The 17578-nt window shown below is 32.8% G+C and overlaps 1 non-coding gene across 1 annotated transcript; it reads left to right on the forward strand.

Moving 5' to 3' along the window:
* Positions 1–6297: 6297 nt before the first annotated feature.
* Positions 6298–6404, forward strand: LOC133036397 (small nucleolar RNA R71). The gene has a single exon (XR_009687056.1). It is a non-coding gene; the product is annotated as a small nucleolar RNA R71 (small nucleolar RNA).
* The last annotated feature ends 11174 nt before the right edge of the window (positions 6405–17578 follow it).

Here is a 17578-nt window from a genome sequence, read left to right on the forward strand (position 1 = left end):
TGTATATCAAGGTGTTAATGATTATTTAAAATGCACATTTTGTTTTATATAAGTGCAAGTGGGAGTTTGTTGGGTTTTATGCCCTAAATAAAACTCATTTCAATATAATCAGATTTACTTATTAATAAAGATCATAAATAACATTTTATGTTGCATGGTTCACATGATTTATTTCATAATTATATGTATATAATGTATGAATTCTTTTTAAGTCCAGAACATATAAGTTTGTTAAAGATTATAGTGTTGTCAGCACAGTGGAATATAATCTTAATTATATGTTCAAAAGTTTATTCCCTCATTTGTCAGAACACTGGATTTAGACTGACATGGTATAATCAGCGATAGGTATTCTTACACCTTGGAAAAGTGTTATGTCCTTTCCAGGACATTGGCAAAGTTTACCAGTATCGGATGTATGGAGTATACATCGGAAGGGACCGATATTGAACTTTGATTAGATATATTAAAACTTACGGTAATATCTATTCAATTCAATATCACCTGTTGATCCTAGATCAAATGACCTTAATCCTGATATGGGTGGGTTCGATCTCAGGAGTACTATACATGTTCTTTGATTTGTTAGTTAAGCCTACTTTTGGGTCAGGATGATACGTACATTTTGGGAACATGATAGTATAATTGAGTGGGAGCGGTACCATAAAGATGGAATCTATAACTTCTATAGGAACTTAGAAGTGAAACGATGATATCCTTCGAGCTTGGCTAAACAGAAATAAATGGTGGAGATCTCATTTCACTTTGCTGAAATATCATTTATATGGAGCTAAGTGTTTTAAGGATAAAATACATTGAAGGTCTAGCGGTAACAGTAGTGCCTTTTCAATGTAGATCATCTATTAAAGGGTCATTGATCACATTAGGGTTATAACAATGGATAGCTAATGACGTGTCTATATCATAGAACAATATAGAGCGTTCTATATGACTGCGAGTGCAATTCTAAGTTCTAAGTGTGGATTCAATGAGGAATTAATAAGTTAGGGAATTTACTTGGTAAATTCAGTTCGACTTATTGGAAGCTTGGTTATATAGACCCATGGTCCCCATACTAGTTGAGACCATACTGCTTGTAAGACTCAGTTAATTGATTTTAATTAATCAATTATAATTCTAAAAGTTAGACTATGTCTACTTTATGAATTTTCACTAAGGGCAAAATGGTAAAGAAAAGAGATTTTAGGTTTATTTATTGATTAAGAGACTTTATATGTCTAAATTAATAAATATATTAAATGAAAATATTATTTAATAATTTTTTTTAAGTTATTAAATAATTAGAATTGCCATTTAAATGGTTAAAATAGAAAATTGGTATTTTTGAGAAAATGGGGATGAAAAATAACAAAATGGGAAAGTTGCAAAGTGAGGCCCAATTTCCTTATACGGGCCGCCCACTATGCCTGGTAACAAAACTTCCTGTTCCTCGTATTATAGGTTTGAGTTTATCTAAACCTATGGCTTGTGGTATGCCTGGTAATTACTTACTCTAATGCAAGCAACTTACTTTAGTAAGATGCTGAAGCATTTTCTTTATAATGGCAATCTATAGAAGCTTCTCGACTTCTAGGCATAGATTTTATTAATATAAGGAAAAGTCTCAACTATTCCAGAAAAGATAAAGCCATGAAAGAATTTCTTAAATCAACAGTGAGAGGTTTTAGATATGCTTTTGTATGCCTTAGACCAGACACCTGCTGTTGAGTGGGAGTAATGAGTAGGTATCAGATTAATCCAGGAGAAGAACATTGGAAGACAATCAAGTAAATCTTAAGATTAAGAAGAGGAACTATATGTTAGTCAATAAGGGTGTATTTAAAACTCTTAGACTGCACCACATCAGATTTCGAGATTTGCCTTTGTGCTAGAAAATCTTTCTGATAAGATGGTGATTACTCTAGGGGTGGAATAGTGATTTTCGAGAAGTGTAAAAACCTATCTAGAGTAGCTAGGTCTACCAGAAAGGGACTAAATGTTAAAGTTGCAGGAAAGGTACTTATTCAGTCTAAGGAAAGTTCTATACATCTTTGGCACCATTCCAAATTGCCTAAACTACTAGTGTTAATTTCCTGATTAACCAAAAGTAGTTGCCAAAGGTATAGAATCCAGTATCCAAAAAAGAGTAGACATATAGAGAGGAATTTCACATTATCAATGATTTTGTGATTAAGGAAGAGTAATGGTGGAGAAAAGGTTCTATTTAATTCAACCTTTCAGATCCTATTACGAGGAGTTTACTACTACTACACTTTTTTTGTTTATCAAGGTGATGAGATTATTTGAAATGCACTTTTTGTTTTATATTAGTGCAAGTGGGAGTTTGTTGGGTTTTATGCCCTAAATAAAACTCATTTCAATATAATCAGATTTACTTATTAATATAAATCAGAAATAACATTTAATGTTGCATGGTTCACATGATTTATTTCATGATTATATGTACATAATGTATGAATTCATCTTAAACCCTTTTCACATACTTAATCTTGTTTATTGTGTTGTCAACAAATTGGAAAGTAAACATGACTATGTGAATAAAGTTTCTTAGATTTATCAGACACAGGGTTTTACTGATATGATAATCTACAACAGAGTTTACATGCATTTATAGAAATGCTATGTTCTTTCCAGAGCATTGGTTAAAGTAAAGCTCAGGTTGGATGCATGGAGTATGCATCGGAAGGGACCGATATTGAACTTTGACTTAGATTTATTAAACTTACCGTAATATCTATTCAAGTCAATATCGCCTAGTTGATCCTAGATCAAATGATCTTAATCCTATTATGATTCGGCTCAATCTCAAGAGGCTATTCGTGTTCTTTGATTTGTTAGTTAAGCCTACTTTTGGGTCAGGGTGATACGTACATTTTGGGAACACGGTAGTGCAATTGAGTGGGAGCGCTAACATAAACATGGAATCTATAGCTTCTATCTGGCGAATAGTAAGTAAAGGATGATCTCCTTCGAGCTTGACCAAACGAAAATAAATGGTGGAGTACTCATTTCACATAAGCTGAAATATCATTTATACTGGGTTAAGTGTTTTAAGGATTAAATACATTGTAGGGTGTAACGGTAATCTAATCCCTTTACAGTGTAGATCATTCATATAGAGGATCATTGATCAAATTAGGATTATAACAATGGATAACTAATGATGTGTCTATATGGTGGAACAGATAGAGCATTCTATATACTGAGAGTGAATTCTAAGTCCTATGGGTGGATTCAACGAAGAATTAATAAGTCAATGAATTTAGGTTATAAATTCTTGATCTGCTTATTGGAAGCTCGGTTATAGAGACCCATGGTCCCCCCACTAGTTGAGATAATATTGCTTGTAAGACTCATATAATTGGTTTTGATTAATCAATTATAATTCTCAAATTAGACTATGTCTATTTGTGAATTTTTCACTAAGTAAGGGCGAAATTGTAAAGAAAGAGTTTTAGGGGCATATTTGTTAATTATGATACTTTGTATGGTTCAATTAATAAATATGATAAATGACAATATTATTTAATAATTATTTATAGTTATTAAATAGTTAGAATTGGCATTTAAATGGTTGAATTAGAAAATTGACGTTTTTGAGAAAATCAAATGCAGAAAAGATAAAACTGCAAAATTGCAAAAAGTGAGGCCCAAATTCACTAAGCATGGCCGGCCACTTTTGTATGGTTTTACCTCTGATATTTTCATTATTTTAATGCCAAATAATTCAAACCTAACCCTAGTGGAATGCTATAAATAGATAGTGAAGGCTTCAAGAAATTTACACTTAACTTTCTACTTTTTCCTTCAGAGAAAAACCTGAACCTTCTCTCTCTATACCTAGCCGCCACCTTCTTCTCTCTCTTCCCTCTTGAATTTCGAAATACTTAGTGATTAGAGTAGTGCCCACACACAGCAAGTGATACCTCAATCATAGTGAGGAAGATCGTGAAGAAAGACTTTCAGTAAGAATGAGTTTCAGCACTAAAGAAGGAGAGAAAGAAATACAGATTCAGATATTGATAATGCTCTGCTACAGAAAGGAATCAAGGGCTAGATATCTGAACGGAAGGAGTCATTATATTCTGCTGCACCCAATGTAAGGTTTCCTAAACTTTATATGTGTTTATTTCATAATCGTTTTAGAAGTTCATATTTAGGGTGTTAATCAACATACTTGTGAGTAGATCTAAGATCCTGGTAAAATAATTTCCAACAAGAACCCCCTTGTATGCATGGAAACAACTCTCAAAGAGTGGAGAGAGAAGAGAGGATAGAGAGAGAAAGAAAAAAGTTGAAAATCACTATAATTCAAGAGAGCATAGAGTGATGATTTTGCAGCTAATATTTACATAAGGAGTAGTTGTACGGGGTATGTTTTTACAGTTCTAGGAGGGCATCTCGTTTGGAAATCCAACTTACAGCCATAGCCGAACCCCCCTCTCTCTCTTATCTCCATATTTTTCAATTTGTTAAGTGTTGAAAAATTGATCTTGAAGCTTGGATTCATGGTGGGTTTTTGAGCTTAGCTTGGTGTTGTGATTGAGGTAGTTCTTAACCCCTTTTTCATGTTGAATTTGTAGCTGAAATAGAAGTTTAAATTTGTGTTTTGAGTTTTGAAATTCTTGAATTGCATGTTTGTGTAAATTGGGTTGATTTTGATGTTATGAACTTGTGGTGTCTTAAACTCTTGATTTTTGCTTTGGGTAAGCTTTCGGTGTGATTAATCGAGTGATATTTTGTGTTTATAATATGATTTATAGCTCTAAATTTATTTTGCTTGAAGCTTGAGATTTTGACTTGGATGTGCAAATCTTTATTGTTGGAGTTTTATGGATTTGAGCTCTTGGTTTGGAGCTTAGTTTAGATGTTGTTAAATCTGAACATTGAGGGGTATATGGTTGGATTTTGATGCATGTTTTATGTGTTTTAATGCCCAATTCAGAACTTGCTAGTTGGTGGTGTATGATTTTGAATTATATGAGAATTTTGCTTGAATTAGGTGTGTTTGGGATGATTTTATGTTGCTGGTTTTTGGTGTTGTTGGAGAGTGAATTAGGTGTAATTCTTCTCTATTTATTTGATTTATGCGAGGTGAAAGTTAACTATGATTGTGGGGTGATTTAGCATGAAAATTTTTGTTTTTGGAGGCAATTTCGTGGCTGGAAACGAGGTTATCTGGGTTTTTAAACCCAGTAGGCACGACCATTTTATGGCAGCTTATTGTATTTTTTGTTTCTTGGGGTTTTGTTTTGGTCATAACTTTTGACTCGGGACTCTGTTTAGAACGTTGTTTATATCATTGGAAAGTCATTCTGAGCTCTATGTGAATATCTATAATGTAAATGCCAATTTTATAATTTTTGAAAATGGATTTAGGGATTACCCTATACTTGTGTATCTCGGGATTGTGACTAAGATTACCGGCACTTGGTCAGGAGCACCCGGGGATTCAGAATCTCCATATTTGCGGGACATCAGGTAAGACAGTAGTTAGCACATAGAGATATACGCAGTGGTGCTTAGATGGAATATGACATATGTTGCCCTTTTGGAGTGATTAGAGGCTGAGCGGGAAGCTTACCACGCTCTTGAATGACTGAAGAATCATTTAACTTTGTTATTTGAATCTTCATGTCCTTCAATTCCTCTATCACCTGAGTGAAATAGGCCCTGAACTCTAGTTTGGATTCTACGAAAATTTTCATGGAATTCTCAATAGAATTCTTTTGTTATCAGGCATCCATTGGCTCCTAGATGCTTGATTTTGACTTGTATCCTTCCAATTGAAATTGGGATGGTTACGAAAACTAGGATTGTATGTCTTGGAGTAGGCATTATAAGGCTTCTTGTAATCCCCTAAGGCATTACATTGTTCCTCATCTCCTCCCCTTAACATACTAAGAGTAGGGCACTCTTGTGGTTGATAATATGTCCCTCCACAAATGAAGCATGGTTCTTGCTTTTTCACTTTTGCAGCCAATTGGAGTGCTTTACTTTCTTGAGTTTTGAAAGCCTCAAATTGTTTTTTCAAGGCTTCAAATTGAGCTTTCACACTGTCCTCCTCCTTCAATTGGTAGACTCCGGCTGTTCGTGGCTTGTCTGTAGGACTTGGCGCACTCCATGTGTAGGATTTTTTCAGAAATTTCTTCAAGATATTCCAAAGGTTCTTCGGGATCTTTCTGAATGAAGTCGCCATTGCACATCATTTGTATGAATTGTCTTTTGTCGATTGTGAGACCGTCGTAGAAATAGCTAACAAGACACAAACTTTCGTATCCATGATGTGGGCACTGGCCCATCAAATCTCTAAACCTCTCCCAAACCTGATGAAACGTTTCGTGGTCCATTTGGATTAAGGTAGATATTTGCCTCTTAAGGTTGCTCGTCTTATCGGGTGGAAAAATTTTAAAGAAAAATACTTTCGTCATTTAATCCCATGTCCTAATAGACCTAGGCCTTAAGGAATACAACAAGCTTTTAGCCTTTTCCTTGAGTGAGAAAGGAAAGAACTTCAATCTCACCAAGTTTATGATGTCAGCTTGGTTATTGAATGTGGCCACCACCTCTTCGAAGGCTTGAATATGCACATATGGACTCTCATTTTCCTTACCATGAAAGTGTTAGGTTTTGTGCCCTAAATAAAACCCATTTCAATATAATAAGATTTACTTATTAATAAAGATCAGAAACAACATTTTATGTTGCATGGTTCACATGATTTATTATATAATGTATGAATTCTATTTAAGTCCAGAACATATGAATTTGTTAATGATTATAGTGTTGTCCGCACAGTGGAATATAATCTTAATTATATGTTCGAAAGTTTATTCCCTGATTTGTCATAACACTGGATTTAGACTGACATGGTATAATCAGCGATAGGTATTCTTACACCTTGGAAAAGTGTTATGTCCTTTCCAGGACATTGGAAAAGTTTACCAGTATCGGATGTATGGAGTATACATCAAAAGGGACCGATATTAAACTTTGATTAGATATATTAAAATTTACCGTAATATCTATTCAATTCAATATCACCCGTTGATCCTAGATCAAATGATCTTAATCCTGATATGTTTAGGTTCGATCTCAAGAGTACTATACATGTTCTTTGATTTGTTAGTTAAGCCTACTTTTGGGTCAGGGTGATACGTACATTTTGGGAACATGATAGTATAATTGAGTGGGAGCGCTAACATAAATATGGAGTCTATAACGCCTATAGGAATTTAGAAGTGAAACGATGATATCCTTGGAGCTTGGCTAAACAGAGATAAATGGTGGAGATCTCATTTCACTTCGCTGAAATATCATTTATACGGAGCTAAGTGTTTTAAGGATAAAATACATTGAAGGTGTAACGGTAACTTAGTGCCTATTCAATGTAGATCATCTATTAGAGGGTCATTGATCAAATTAGGATTATAACAATGGATAACTAATGACGTATCTATATCGTGGAACATATAGAGCGTTCTATATGACTGAGAGTGCAATTCCAAGTTCTAAGTGTGGATTCAATAACGAATTAATAAGTTAGAGAATTTACTTGGTAAATTCGGTTCGAGTTATTGGAAGCTCAGAAATATAGGCCAATGGTCCCCATACTAGTTGAGACCATACTGCTTGTAAGACTCAGTTAATTGATTTGGATTAATCAATTATAATTCTAAAGTTAGACTATGTCTAGTTTATGAATTTTCACTAAACAAGGGCGAAATTGTAAAGAAAAGAGATTCTAGGTTTATTTATTAATTAAGATACTTTATATGTCTAATTAATAAATATATTAAATGGAAATATTATTTAATAATTATTTTTTAAGTTATTAAATAATTAGAATCGGCATTTAAAAGGTTAAATTAGAAAATTGGCATTTTTGAGAAAATGGGAATGAAAAATAACAAAATGGGAAAGTTGCAAAGTGAGGCCAATTTTCCTTATATGGCCGCCCACTATGCAAAGCCTTTGCCATTTATTTTTCCATTATTTTAATGCCATACAATTCTAACCTAAACCTAGAAGGCATTCTATAAATAGAAAGTATTGGCTTCAGGAAACTCATGACTTGCACATTGTTTCAGAAAAAGCCACTTTCCTCTCTCTTTTCCTCTCTTCAATTTCGAGATTCCTTGAGTGATAGAGTAGTGCCCACACACATCAAGTGGTATCTCAGTCATAGTGTGTAAGACTGTGTAGAATCCAATCAAGAAGGAGAATAAGCATCAAAGGAAGGAGAGAAAGAGATCCAGGTTCAGATCTTGATTATGTTCTGCTACAGAAAGGAATCAAGGGCTAGAGATCTGAACGGAAGGAGTCATTATATTCCCCAGCACCCAATGTAAGGTTTTCTTGAACCCTTATGTGTTTGTTTCATTGTTTTAGAATTCATATTAGGATGTTAATGAAACATACATGGTAGTAGATCTAGATCCTGGTAAAATATTTCCAACAACTGGTACCAGAGCCATGGTAATGATTTACTTTCATGAAATATGAATTAAAAGGATGATATATGTTGATTTGGATGGTTTGATGTTGATCTGCGTGTTATATGATGATTAATTAATGCTTGTGAAATTTTATGAAAAATAATTGAATTTTCGTTTCTAGAATTATTTTTATTGGATAGTTTGGAAAAAATTAAGCAATTTCCTTTTTTACAGAACTCAATTTCGATTTTATTTGAATTAGTTATGATTTTTTGAAGATTTGAAAAAATCGGGGATGGTGACACACACTTGTGCGCGCGGCTGGCATCTGGCAGCAGCCTTTGTGCGCCCAAGCAGCCCCTTGCTCCCAAGGATGTGCACCTGGATGGTGTGCTTTGCATACCGTCAGTACAACTCAAAGTTTTTTCGTTTTTCTTCAATTTTTCATGCTATTTGATAGAATTAACTTCCGATTTTTTCTGTAGTTTTGTATTTTGATTTTTACTTTTCATATTTCAAATCTAATTATCAAAAATTAATTAATTTGATTTTTTAAAATTAATTTTAGATATTAGTGTAATTTGAATTTGAAAATAGGTAAAAATTTATTTTTGCTTACTTCTTTTCTTATTTTTTAAAATTTGATTATTTTATCTTATTTTTAAATCTAAGGTTAGATATTAAATTACTTTTATAAAATATTCTATTTTAAGTAACTTGACCTTATTTAGATTTAAAATAAGATTACTATAATCATGGTATTTAAAATAGAAATAAGATATTTTTGCTAACTTTTAAATTTTGTTATTTTTAATTAAATTAAATTATAAAATCAGAAAAGGGTATGTATTTATCATTTTATTTTATTGAATATTTAATTTATAAAATAACATGAAATTTAAAAGGTGGTTAGCAAATTTTTTTTTAAAATGATATTTAGGTTAGTTGAAACCTAATTTTTCAAAATTGTTGGTTTATTTTAAATTTTTTTTAACCGAATTTTTTTTTTTTAAGTATTAGTTTCGAAATTTTTTTTATTAATTAATTTAAAATTAAATAAATCCTACATCCAACTATCCAAATTCAACTAGTGGGAGGAGTATGTGTTTTAGCTTGTTTGTAAGTTTTCTAAAACCTACTATTGCTTGATCTAAATTGCCATGGTTACCTTGTTGACAGATCTAATGATCTGATTTTAACCCATGGTTCAATTGTCAATAGGTCAAGTAAATAATTTGTAATAGGTAAATTTTACATTCTTCTTTCATCTGTGTATGACCTAGTAACATGATAGGATCCATCCAAATCAGTGTGCCTGTGTGAGCCTATATGTTTACTTTATGTTTAGATGGATATAGGTTGTTGCTAGATAAAATGTCACACCATGATAGATTTTATTTAGGCCCATTTAGTTTTTGAGCCTATTCAATTAATAACAGTTGTTCATTTTAAGGTTAAATTCCTCTCTTTTGGGCCTTGTGTGAGAGTTGTGGGCCAATAGAAGTGGGTACGACATACTGAACACAGCTCCCCCTCACATGAACTACCCCAACTGTGAAGGCCCATTTGCCTGATTTGGATAACTGTGCTAAGTTAATTAAATTAGTTTAACCTAATAAAATTGATTAGCAACATAATTAATTTCAATTTTTTTTTTTTTTTTGAAATTAATTTAAGAAAAATACACTTAGTTTAATGAATTAATTTCTAGATAAACTATTGTATTTTTCTTGTATTTAATTAAATATAGAATTATAACTAACTAGATTCTTTCTGAAGCGTATTTTAATTATTTCATTAAATATTCCTATTTAAGTTGTAAATTAGTTATTTCTAACTAATTTTATCTATCAACTTAAATTTGAATATCTTTTGAATTTCAAAATTAGGTTGAGGAATTCTAGGAATTGGTTATTGAAGATTCTTAAGATATTTTTTAAGTTGATTTTAAACTTAAAATGGAATATTCTTAAATTAAGTAGTTACCACTTAATTTTGATATTTAATTAAATTTCATTTGGAAACTTTTTAAGTTGGTTATTATAGATTCTTTCTATAACGACTTAAATTAGATATTTTACCAATCTTGAAAAGATACTTAGTTAAATTGAGATATTTTCTAGATAGTTATTTCTATACTAATTATTATTTCTAATATTAAAATAGGGAAATATCATTGATTGTGAAATTAATTGTTTAATAATTAATTTTGGTAAAATTTAAGTTAAGAGTATTTTTCCTAGTATTAAATTAAAAATTAATAATTAAGCCTTCTCTATACTTAATTTCTTGAATTTAATTCATTTAATTAAATTGAAAATTAAAATATCTAAGTTGATTTTCATCATGATACTTAAATGTTGTTATTTTCATGACATTTAATTAAATAGAAAATTATTTTAAGTTGGAAATTTTTATAACAACTTAAATTTGAATAATCTTCAAAATATATTTTATTTTATTTTATTAATCTTTTTCCCACAATTTCGAAATTGCATTTCTTTAATGCAGAAATTTTAAATTTTATTTGAAAAATAGATTAAAGTTAAAAATTATTTATTTTAATTTTGGACCAACTTAAATAAATAATTTTTTTTCATTTAATGATTAATTAAAATAAATGAACTAAAATATATTATAATTAGAACTTGAATTAATTAGTCAATGAAAGTCTAGATAGATATTACATGTTTTGCTTGAAGTATTTTTCTAGTGATATTTAATTAAATAGAAAATTAATATTTAAGTTGATTCTTAATCATGATACTTAAATATTTGAAATTTTTCTTTAATATTTAATTAAATAGGAAAATTATATTTTTTGTTGTAAATTAATTTTATTAATCAATTTTGGGCCAACATAAAATTAGAATAATTTTTCTAGGATTTATTTTTATTTTATTTTAAAGTTTTTTTCGAAAATTGTATTCTTAAATACTTCAATTTTCGAAATGCAATATATATTTATAGAAAATTAAATTTGAGTTGTAAGTTAATTTAAATTAATTTTGAAACAACTTAAATTGAATATTTTTCTAAATATTTATTGGAAATTATCACCAAGATGGAAATAATTCATGTTATTTTCATATCCATCTAAGTATAATTTATAAATATTAAATTAAAATTTATATTTAGAATTTTTCAAACTAAATTGGAAATTTTAATTAAATAAATATATATTTAAAATAAATTGATTAAAATAAATATTAGAAGAAAATACACTTTAAAATAATGAGCTTTTAGTTATAAGGATATTCGATCTTCATTATTGGTCTTACAATAGTTAAATGTTTTCAATATAACCTCGAGACGCTAGACTTCGTCTCCCTTATGGATGGTTATTCGTTGAACGTATTTAACACCGTAAGATCTCATTTGATAAGTGTTTTGTAAGTTTTCGTCTCTATTAGACTCTCCCCTACGGTGACTACTGAGAGATAAACTTATAAAACATGAAACAATGGTGGAAGCTCATAAAATGAGAATAACCATGACTCTCGCCTACCGGGATAACGTTGGATTCTTATTTTGATCGAATTAAAGGTTGCTAGAATGGTTTGCATTTTAGATGAGCTGACAACTCTATTCAATGAATGATACTTTGACTCTCGCCTACCGGGACACTGTATCAGTTTGTTAGAAACCTTAGAAATTATTTAAGATATGCTTGTTTTGTATTTTCACATGTCTTTGTTATTTGCTATATGTTTGATAATTTCTGAATTGTGTATGAATTTATATTGAACCATGTTATTTTCTGTTATTAAATTGTAGTTTAATTTCGAATCTTTATTGTTGGTCTAACTTGGTTTGTTGTTCTAATGGGATAAATCCCTAATGGATTGTCAACATTAGACAAACATATTAGTGTTAGATCTCGAAAGATAAATATTGTAAATGCAACATCTAGCTGTTCATCAATTGATGACACCATAGACTAGTATTTACAATATGAAACAAGAAGATTGTATAAATAAGATTACTTTGACTCTCGCTAATCGGAGCATCGTTGGATTCTTATTTAAATACGAAATTATCCTAATTCCTCTTAGCATATTCATTTCGAATTAGCTCAATAACATATCATTGAATGAATGGTCTATAAATCATTTAATGTCATTCTATTTTCTCTTAAGAAATTAAATGACACATATGATTATATTCCCGAAATTCTATCCCAAAATGATATAAATCCTCAATCTTAGAAATCTCCTACTTGTATGGGCAAATCAGACTTAGAGTTTAAATTAGTAGTGGTGGTTTAAGAAAGAATTACTCATTATACAGTTACACTTTCACAAGTTTTTAATAACCATTTTCTATCAATGGATTCAAACTGTATGTTAGTATGGAATATGAGTTTAGTATTCTGTGACCAGAATCCACTTGCCCTATTCTAAGAACTCTTTGATGTAACTAAACCTAAGTCATCAAAAGATACAACCACATATTTTTTAAATTTATGGCATTTGTATCTTGTTCATAGTGGTTTTGACAAGATCAATCTCTGCAAAGAGTTAATATGCCTATATCCACTCAAAGTAGTTCATCTCATTCGCAGATGGATGTACATTCAGGGGTGGATATGAGTTTTCGTTGTATTCTTAAAACGATCACTCTAGATTTTACCTTATACAAAAGAAATTTGAAATGTTTGAAAAATTTCATGAATTTCTAGCAATGGTGATAAACCATTAAGGTAAGTGGTTAAAGATCTTGCGAACTGATAGGGGTGGAGAAATAGTTAGTAGATATGCAGTTCAAAGATGATTAAGTTGATTTTTGAATTATATCCAAACTTACCTCCCCAGAAATTCGAGTTGCATATTGATGATTAGTTACTAGTCGTTGCCTAAGTCCTTCTATGGTAATACAATTTCAGAATGATGCAATGGTTGGGTACTTAGTGTAAATCATTACTAGATTCATGGATGACCTAATCGAAATCTTAAGAAAAGCTAGAACTGCTAACCCTGGTTTTCATGTTTGTTAGCTATTCTAAGTGATTAGGGGTGGAACATCCCATGGTCAATAGATAAGAAAGTGTTTGTTTAAACAAATACTAATTTTCTAAGAAAAGGACTAAGTCTGAAAATAAAGTAGCAAATAAAGGAGAAATTTTTTTGATTCCAAAAGTGTTCTATCATCTTATTCTTTACAAGATGATTCCACTGCCTCTGTTGTTTTGACATAACTGAAGAGGTCAATACCATTTAGTTTTCTTAGACACAATTCACGGTACCTTGTCGTAGTGGGAGGGTTTCTAGGAACTCACCTTCTTATGACTTGGAAGACACTAGTGATTAAAATCCATTGTGAGTTTAAACAAGTAATGGATTGTCAAGATAAGAAACTAAGAAGAAAAGAAAAGAGAACTATGGTTTAATCCATTCACATGGAGTAACCTAAAGTTTTCTATTACAAGGACATAAAAGGAAATTTTTGTTAATAAGTCTATTCAATGGACTTAACAAAAACTTCCTGTTCCTAGTATTATAGGTTTGAGTTTATCTAAACCTATGGCTTGTGGTATACCTTGTAATTACTTACTCTAATGCAAGCAACTTACTTTAGTAAGATGCTGAAGCATTTTCTTTCCAATGGCAATCTATGGAAGCTTCACAACTTCTAGACATAGATTTTATTTATCTAAGGAAAAGTCTCAACTATTCCAGAAAGATAAAGCCATGAAAGAATTTCTTAAATCAACAGTGAGAGGTCTCAGATATGCTTTAGTATGCCTTAGACCAGACACTTGTTGTTAAGTGGGAGTAATGAGTATGTAACACCCTAACTACCTTAGGCGTATTACGTGATTTTTAAACGTACTGTGCAGCTCGTTGCTAATCAACGAGGTTTATGGAAAAACGTGATTAATTAAAATTTTGCTTTTTAATTAAATTTATAAACCATATTACAAAAGACTCAGGATCCCGATTATAAAATCATTTACAAAAAGTTTCAACTATTTAACTGTTACATAAAATAAAAGCCGTCTAACGACCAGTTACAAAATTCAGCCTTGCTGTCCCGAGGATCGTACGCTCCAGGCCTAACCGCCCCGACATGTACAATCTCATAAGCTCGCTCACGGTCCATCAGCTATAGCCTTGCCTTTACCTACACATGAACATAAACTGTGAGTCGACAGACTCAGTAAGAAAAGCATAATAATATCATACATAAATCTAACTGCCGTGTCCAACACGATACTGAGTCCCGCTACTGCCATGTCCAACATGGTGCGAGCCACTACCGCCATGTCCAACATGGTGCGAGTTTTGAACGTTCACGGGGACGGTACTATTGACAAGTATCCTCTCGATCGGTCGAACCGGTCATACTCGGCCGCTGGTCATACTCCGGCTGTACCGACGGGATAGGTCAATAGCACCGAACCACCAACCAAATGTCGGCTGATCGGTCGAACCGGTCATACTCCGCCGTTGGTCATACTCCGGCACATCTGACGTGACGGGGTTGGATGGTTCGAAGCCTATATACATAACTAATGTAATCTAGCAGGCGTCCTACATGCACGCTAAACATGTAATCTACATATGCATACCGTTATACTAATCTTACACGGATTCGATTTCGGTGTGTCTTGGTCAACTTTGGCGAACTGAAGTTGAGCGGCGGATTACTGGCTCCTAAACCATAAAAATCACAACGCTATAAGTGACACGCTAAATCACTTCCCGGGGACTAAAACTTGGAACTAAAAGTTTCCCTATCGATAAAAAGCATGGCAATACCCCTAAAAACATAAAAACGAGGAAAACTAGGGTCCCTGAATTTTCCCCAACCGGTAGACCGGTTGCCCAACCGGAATTCCGGTTCTGGAAAATTCAGAACCCTCATCCGGAATTCCGGATGCACAACCGGAATTCCGGTTCCTCGCAGGCAGCCAACCAAAATTTTCATAACTCGACCAATTCAACCCCAATTGGTTCCAAACTTTCCAGACCTGCTCTAAACACCCCAAAGAACAAATCTAAGGCCTCAAAACCACCCAGAAAACACATAAGCAAAAATCACCATTGGAGCTCAAGCTTTGAGTTCCAAACTCAAGCTTGAGCAAATCCACCTAAACATGCATTCCACTAGCTTAATTCTACTTAATCTAGCATAATATCACCTCTGAAAACTATTAGAAACTACAGCAACAACACAGAAACAGAATCACTATAATTTCCTCCAAAAATCACATTTTTGCATAGAAAACTCAAACTTTAAACAATCTATCCAATATGCTTTCAACATAGCTTAATTAACATCAATTAACATGCTTTAAACCACATATATCAACAACAAAATCACAGCAGCAACAACAACTAAAAATCATGCAAGAATCATCATATTTTCAACAAAATTCAAGAGAAAACGAAAGAAGCTAACCTAGCTTGAAGAATGCTTAGCTTTGGGTGAGAATCCACTAGAAAATCAAAGCAAAAATCCACCCTTTTCACCCACATGCACAGCCGAGAGAGAGAGGAAAAGAGAGAGAGCTTTGAGTGTAATTTTGGAAATTTTCTTTCTTTTTTTCTAAACTTAGTGATTTTTTTGCTAAAAAGAGAAAATGAATAAACTATATGCAATATACATTTCAGCCAAGAATACACATAAATAAATATTTATTTTTCAAATAATAAACTCACATAAGACAAAACACTAATGGGGCGAAAAGACCATTTTGCCCCTCCACCATAAAATCATGAAAATCATACAAAAGGGGTATTTTTGGGACATTCTAAATTCCCGGCCATTCCCGACATTCCCAATGTCTAAAACCCGTCCCCAAACTACTAACATACTAAGTTGTGATTTCTACTGAGCCAAACGCCGAGTTCCAAAATACCGGACACCGGAAATACAAAATATGCAAGCTACTGAATAACATAAATAACAGTATAATACATTATTTAAATAGCCATAAATAATTTCATAATTAATCACAATTAACTGATAATTCCAAATTAACTAAGCGGGCTTTACAACTATTCCCCCCTTAAAAGGATTTCGTCCCCGAAATCTAACCTGAATAACTCTGGATATTGAGCTCTCATATCTGACTCTAGCTCCGAGGTGGCTTCTTCCACCTTACTGTTTCTCCAGAGAACCTTGACCAATGCTATGGTCTTATTCCGAAGGACTTTATCCTTTCTATCCAGGATCTGCACTGGTTGTTCCTCATAGGTCATGTCTGGCTGAAGCTGAAGACTCTCATAACTGAGTATATGAGAGGGGTCTGAAACGTATTTTCTCAACATCGAGACATGGAATACGTTATGAACTGCTGATAAGGCTGGAGGCAATGCTAACCGATATGCCACTTGACCTATCTTCTCGAGAATCTCTAGGGCATAACTTGCCTCTTTTCCCGAAACGTTTAATCCCTTTCATCGGAGATACCCGTAAAAACACATGTTCCCCTACTTGGAACTCAACATCTCTGCGTTTCGGATCTGCGTAACTCTTCTGTCTGCTCTGTGAGGAAAGCATTCTAGCTTTTATCTTTTCTATCGCCTCATTGGTCCGCTGGACTGACTCAGGACCCAGGTATTTCTTCTCCCCTGTCTCATCCCAGTGGATAGGGGATCTACATTTCCTACCGTACAACAGTTCATAGGGAGCCATCCCTATCGTACTCTGGTAACTGTTGTTGTAAGAAAATTCTATCAACGGTAGATACTTACTCCATGAGCCCTCAAAGTCCATAACACAGGCTCTCAACATATCCTCCAATATCTGAATTGTCCTTTCGGACTGACCATCTGTCTGAGGATGGAATGCTGTACTAAATTTTAGCTTTGTACCCATTGCCCGTTGCAAACTTTGCCAAAATTTGGAGGTGAATTTCGGATCCCTGTCCGAAACTATAGACTTCGGTACCCCGTGAAGTCTTACTATCTCTCTGACGTACAGTTCTGCCAACTGATCCACTGTGAACGTTGTTCTGACCGGCAGAAAATGAGTAGATTTCGTAAATCGATCCACCACTACCAAGATGGAATCATACAAACCCGTGGTCCTAGGTAACCCGACCACAAAATCCATCGTAATATCCTCCCATTTCCATTCTGGTAGGGTTAGAGGCTGCAACAACCCTGCTG

The sequence above is a fragment of the Cannabis sativa genome, chromosome 3, assembly GCF_029168945.1.
Source record: "Cannabis sativa cultivar Pink pepper isolate KNU-18-1 chromosome 3, ASM2916894v1, whole genome shotgun sequence".
Classification (NCBI taxonomy): Eukaryota; Viridiplantae; Streptophyta; class Magnoliopsida; order Rosales; family Cannabaceae; genus Cannabis; species Cannabis sativa.